Source organism: Cryptomeria japonica, chromosome 9, assembly GCF_030272615.1.
Source record: "Cryptomeria japonica chromosome 9, Sugi_1.0, whole genome shotgun sequence".
Classification (NCBI taxonomy): domain Eukaryota; kingdom Viridiplantae; phylum Streptophyta; class Pinopsida; order Cupressales; family Cupressaceae; genus Cryptomeria; species Cryptomeria japonica.
The window spans coordinates 570,211,624-570,219,040 of record NC_081413.1 but is presented as its reverse complement, the minus strand read 5'-3'; positions in this window follow the sequence as shown (position 1 = coordinate 570,219,040).

Here is a 7,417-nt window from a genome sequence, read left to right as displayed (position 1 = left end):
CTTGTAGTGTGGTTTTTCTTTAGGGTTTCTAGTGGGGCATTACAGATAGTGACACCAATGACTGGTGCCTAAAACACTAGTACTAGTACCCAGTGCTAGTGACCTCCTAGTTTTGCTGCAATTTTTTAGGATAGCTACCTATATACCTCTTGTTTTGGTTCTTGACTATAACATATGCACTTTTTTGCTTCAAGATTATAATTCTCAACACTCGTGTCCTACCCAACCAGCTCCATATTATTTACATGTTCCTTTGTACACCTACTTTTCAAATCTATCATTCTCTCCTACATTTTTGTTATGTATTTCATGCATATTGTAAACATTGTTCTATATTATCATCACTAGCCTAGTTTATTGCACACACTTGATCAATCCTTATCAACTAACAAACCTTAACAAAAAAAAGTGTGAATCCAAGATAGCTTGGCTCTCCCTTGAGGATTCTAATCAAGACCATTGACACCTTCTTTCTAATGATGTGGCATATGTGAAAAAATATTGATTCCGGGTTAATGCACATGTTAGTCTAGGATCACTTTTCACACACATCAGTTAGCATAGTTTTGAGCATAATGAGATTGAAAGAGAGATGTATCCAAAGCACTTCAATAAAGGAGTGACATATATGTGGATCATCTAATACAAGAGAAATATGTGGCTAAGACGATATTAATAGTACTTGGGAAGGATATTAGAAAATGATACAAGATCACTATAAGACTAGTAGGTTATCACAGGAGTTGTAGTATTACAAGGACTTGTATGAGTCTACAATACAAGTAGGACACTTGGAACTCCTAGTTTAATAGGGAGGGTAGGTCTAATTAGGCTAGATCAATGTAGCTTATACTATCTATGAGTGTGGAGCCACCACCACCTTGAGATAAACCATCACAATGAGGAAGGGCATTAGGAGGAACAAGAGGAGCAAGGGATCAAAAGGAGTAGTGGGATTCCCAACTCAGTTAGAGGTGGTAGTACAAGTTAGCTTATATTATTTCTATATAAATTTCATGTATATGACATTTTGAGCCTTGTTATACAAGAATTTTGATGACATGATGTATCATGATGAAGATGCAAATTCAAAACCAATTTTGAAACCTCATGAATCAAGATCCAGATGTTCTAACATCATACCAATGGAGAACCTGTAAGAAATACACACATGCAAAAATAAAAAACAAGCAAACAAACATCTGCATTCAAGAGAAATTTCACTCCATTGTCCTCCTATCTGTCAAGATCATGTGTTCAAAATATGGATGCTCTCAGAAGCACATGCACAAGAAGCTATGAAGAAGGAAGATTATGGATGAATGTAAAATGATGTGAAAACATAAAAAATACAAGAGAATGTGAAAAACAAGATGCGAGAATGCATGAGTGATTCAAGGATGCAAATGATGGATACCTAGAAACGAGAGGAAGCAATGCATTTATAGGTGTCCTTTGGGTGGATCCAAATTGTAGGATGAATGTGGGATAAAATATTTAGTTTGGAAGTGTTAATGCTTATCCCATATGCATTACATGAGTGTAATTGATAGAAGTAGGATAGGATAAATAGGGGATGAAATGGATATGGGAGGGGTTTAGAATTTATGAATTTAATGAATAATGGCATATATATTATTTAATGGATTATATAATTAAGTTAATTTATTGGAATAATGATATAGTATGAATTATATGAAATAATGAGAAATGAATATTATTAATGGATCCACTTAGTGATTGGAAAAAAATTGAAGTTGAATAAGAGGACAATTTTAATGAAAAAAATTATGTGTCTACATTTTGTCCCTCTTTGAGACAATGCAACCTATCATGTTGTTTCAAAGAAAATTGATTAACTGATATATGCCCCAAAGATATCCTGGTAAGGATGATGATTGATATGATATGCCCCCTTGAGATATTTATTGAACAAATTGTGAGAAGATTGATCTCTTGATAGATTACTAGAAAAAGATTGGATGATTGATATTGCACGAGTGATTAAGCTAAGATGCACATTTGATGAAAATGCACAACTAATGAGCGTAACTGAACAACTGATGGAAAAGATCAGTATAGCCAAGTTGATAAGCTGATTAAGCTGATTGAGATTGATGCTAGTGCAAGATGATACATTGATTGATTGATCCAGGGGTGATGAAATCTAAGAAGCAAGTTGATTGATTTGATAAAGCAATTGATAGAGATTAAGAGGCATGTATCAATCGAATAAAGCAATTTGATTAATCTCATTGAAGTGAGAAGAATGAAGAAGATGATGAAAGAAATGATGATTGATGAAAAGGGAGAGGAAGTAATGAAAAGGGCAATGAAGCGAAAATGGATGGGATGATGATAAAGGGGAGATGAAGGCGATGAGAATTCTATTTTTTTTAGTGCATATATCATCATCGAGCTTATTCTAGAAAAATGATAAACTCATTTGGATATGGATTAGACCCAATTGAATTGACATACCAATTGTGTGTAGGAAAACACATTAGACAATCAAGGAATTCCCATGTTCACATAATACCTATACATCCTTGATGATCTTAGACAATCATGTCCTAAGACAAGTCATTATATTACTAAGGAACAATCCACAAGTAGAAACCAGTGAACATGCCCCATCCTTGCCCTTCGAAGAAATCCCACAAAAGGTTCATCGATGTGTCATATTTCTAAAAGGGGATGGATTGATATGGAATGAAGGCTTATGAGTGCAAAAAGAAGTGAAAGTAGCATGGCATGAAGGAGACTTAGGATCAACAAGTATGCTTTTTGACTTGTAATTTTAGAACTTTTTCCCCTATTTATTTTAGCATTAAGGGAGATCGATTCATGTTCTTCTTTCTTCATAAGATTTTTATCCTTGACTTTTATTTTTGTAGAGTCCAATAGTTTTTTATTTTGATTTGGACTAGAAGAATTTTTCTTATTTTTGACTTTGGAATTTTTCTTTACATAGCTTGATTTTTTATCTCCAATGTGTAAGGGCTTTTGTAATTCTTGTTGATTTGAGTCTAAGAGAGGAGAAGAAATGGAAGGATTTGATGAGATGGTAAGGTTATATGAGTTCTTAAAAAGATTGGAAATATATTCAATGGATTCTTTGTTAGAACCACTCTCAGGACTATTGATATCAAGAGCTACGTGCACCTCTAGAGGATATTTGTATTTAGGATTAGTAGTCACAACATTCAATGATTCATACCCAATTCCTTGACATTTTGAAATATCTTGTTTTTCCATTTCATCATATAAAAATCCCCATTGAATTTGTGGTTTTCCATAAGTTTGAGGAGACAAAGGTAGCTTTCTAATGCAAAGAGCACAACTCATAGAATATTCCCCCACTCCTTGTTCTTTCACTTGTATTCTAATCTCAATGTCATTGGATTTAGAGGTGGATTATTTTAAGGATTTAAGATCAACATATGCTTGAGAAGGAGGTTCTTGATGATTGCTAGGAATTATGGATTCAATCTTAGGGCTTAGATTATTGAGATACATAAAAGGATTTGGATCTCCTGGTATAGTTATTTTGACTATGCAAAAATTTGATGCATTGATGGTATGTAGAAGGCACAACTTGCATCGCATGAATCCATGTTCTTCCAAGGAGAATGTTATAGGTCAAGGGGAGAACAAGGACTTGAAAAACCACATCCTTCACCATAGGTCCCATTTTGATTGGCAATGTAACTGATCCTTTAGATGAGCATTCCTCTTCATCATATGCCTTTATGGTAATCTTCTTCTTTGGATCAACTGCACTTTCAAAGAATCAAAACTCTCTAATTAATTTTAGAGTACAAATATTGAGGATTTCTCCTTCATCTATCAAGACTCACTTGATCTTAACTATGTGGATAATGAACTCAATGTGTAAGGGTGTGTTATTCGGTTATTGCATAGATGAAGCATTGCTCTCTGTAAAAGTGAGAGCGCGAGGGGAGGTGATGTGTCCCACCATAGCTTGGAATTGGTTTACATCTAGGTCTATAGGTGTTGTAGATGTAGGAGTGCTTTATCGAGGATAGCTTTATGTTCAGGGGATAGGCATAGTAGCTCAAGTATAGAAATATGTGTGGGTTTCTTCCCTAAATTCTCTATAAGGTTGTATTGTAAAGTTGGTGTAACGGGTTTAGAATTAGGGCCTCTAAGGGTAACTATGCCTTTGTGTGTGGTGACATTGCAATTAGGTTCTTTGCCTTTTATAATGAAAGTATTTACATGATTATCGGCCTCACTGATGTTATTTATGGTATAGTCATATTTAGCAATAGTATAATACACATCATCACCAAATTTAGGGGTCTTTCCTTTATCCTTGTCATGCTTAGGGAAGGGATTTTTAAACATCTCATGATTAGATTTACCAAAAGGAGTATGCCCATCAACTGTAATCTTGGCATCATCAAGAAGGTCTTGTATCACATGTCAGAGCCGATTGCAACTATTAGTCTTGTGTCCCTTGTGTCTATGATATTAAAAAAAAATGATTGTCATTCCACCATGAGGGTTTGACTTGTGGATTGTACTCTTTCATTTCAGATAGTGTTATAAGATCATTCTCAAGAAGTTATTTCAATGTAGACTCAAGCGATTGTACCAATGGTGTAAAATTTCATTTAGGAAAGCCCCTTTGTTTTTCTTTTTCTTTGTTTGAAGATGAATATTTAACGTTATAAGTAGGTGATGAGGTTTTAGAAATTTTGGCATCGACAACTTTGCCATTAATCACATTCTTGTTCATAGTTATAAGCATAATGTGAGATGTATTAGCAAGACAAAAAATAAAAATGCAAGTTTGAACCAAATTGGCTAGGTCCATACATCAATACAGTTGCATATGGATCAGAAGCATATCACTTGGCTAATGCAGAGGGTGAAATGCTTGAAGATCCAATCAAAAACATTCACCTTTGCAAGTATTACACTTGAGTATTTCAGAGAATTTCTTTAAAGGTCCTAAAAAAATACAAAAAAAATAGAAAAGGTCTTGAAAAAATACAAAAAAAATCAAAAAAAGATCTTGAAAAAATACAAAATAATGTGTTTATACATGACTACGATTTTTATATATGACATGAGTTTTGATGATAATTAAGTATGTATTTTTATCAAGATTATGTAAATATGGATTATTTATGTTTGTGGATGCATTATGATGTGTGGGTGTTCATGTTTATGCTTATGGATGTTATGATGGTAATTATGATAGTACTATGATGTTATTGATGCACGATGTATGTTATGGTTCTATGTTGTGTTATGAATAATGCAATGATATGATTTTTTTGATCTATGATAGATGAGTGCATCTATGTATATGATTCTATGTGATGGATATGGTTATATGGATGTATTTATGGATATGATTCTATGTTATATTGTGTATGCATATGATCACGATGTTGATTTTTGGAAAATATATGGTATATTTGTGATTGTGGATGCATGAGATTATGTAATGTACAATTGATGTGATGATGGATAACCAACATGAACTATGGTTATCTATGATTGTGGATATAGGTGTGTGGAGGATATGAGTGGATTTGTTGTGGTATATGTAAGATGGGGCATCAGATTCTTAATACCCTATGATATGGTGATGAGTGGATGGCAGTGATTAATTTATTTATTTGTTATAGTCATGATAGAAAGTGAGAAGAATGGGAGTGTGAATGGATGACAATGATTAAAGTGGAGTATTTTCATGAGGTAATGAGATGGTGTAAGTAGGTGTAGCATCATAAATTGCATCCTCATACAATTTCATACTCACTTGGGCCTCACTTTGACATTTCTACCTTTGATGACCTAATCTTGCTTGATTCTCCTAACACCAACATCATATCTACAACCCTCATTCTCTTCTCTACTCTCTGGTCTTTGATTCAACCTTGATGGACTAGACAAGGATTCTTGTCTCCCTTTTCCCCTTGGATAAGGGAGCTTAGTGCCCTTGTCCAAACCAAAAGGGCCCAATTTTGGACCCTCCAATGGTTGAAATTTTTTGGATGAGAATATATCTCCCATGTCGGTCTTCTTTGTAATTTCAAACACGTTTCATGGGGTGAGGTACAAAAGAAAGTCTTATTCCTTCATTTGAAACATGTCTCAATTATCTCTCTATAAGTTTCCAATTACACCTTTTCAAATTCAAGTGAGAAAGTAATGAAGCATCATTAGAGCAGTGAAGGAGAGGTCAAGTATTTAGATTTCAAGCATTCAAGATGGATGATCAAATTCTTATGAATACATCCATGAATTCCTACCTGACAACATCAAACTTTTCATGAAGACTTCAAGGAAATATTCGTAAAGGTATAACATTTCCAATTAAACATTTCAATTTTAGATATAGCCTCTATCATCTCAAGGTACACTTTCATTTTCATTTCAATTCAACATAGGGTTAATTCCAAACTTGAGATTTAACTTAGGAAAACCTTATCAAACAAACAACATATTCCCCTCTTATGTTTGTAGGTGACAATATCTGGAGACAACACATATAGATATGAAAAGAGGAGACTAAGACACACAAGACTTGATTTTGAAGAACCAAATAACTTGGACATTGGCAATCGTCAAACATTGTCTGAAATTTTCTTGATGAATTTTAAGGGAGATACTCAAATCAACATCTTGATTCAAAAAATATCTCATTTGTTTGCATCTAACAGATTTTACAAGGATGCCTAACATCACTATCCTTGATTTTCAAGTCCAAATTTCAAACACAGGTTCCTACTTCCCATTTGCAGATCTATGCTTTATGTTTGCATATTTGTTCTGAAACTATTTGTGCATCCCGATCTTTGTCAATTCTACATCATCAACCCTAGTTCTTGCACTCAACTCACATCATTTCAATTTCTTATTTTCAACTCATCCCAATGATTACTAAACTTATCTTGTGCTCAATCATTTTCAATTAGATTTGAGATCGAGTCAATTGAGTTTATTCTCCCTCTAAATGTAATTATTGGAAATAGGTTTAATTCCTCCTTTGCATGCATAAAATTGTGAACCCATTTCCAACCATTACATTTTTGGTGAACCCAACATAATGCATTAAGTTCCATTTTTTAATTTTAGATTTGATTTGTATACATTTCATTTAGTCATGTTTGCAATTATTCTTTAAACATATCATTTATGTATTCAAATTAGATGAATTAAGAGGTCTACTTCAATAAAACCCTAAATATTAATTTAAATTGACTTATGCATTTCATATATTCTAATTTATATGCTCATATTTGATTATTATTGTATATTATTTACAAATTTTGAAGCATTTGTTGTTCAAATCTATCATCTCTATAGTTCATTTTTCCTAATCAATCATTCTATTAGGAAATTGTATTGCTTAATCACTTCTTGTATGAGAGGC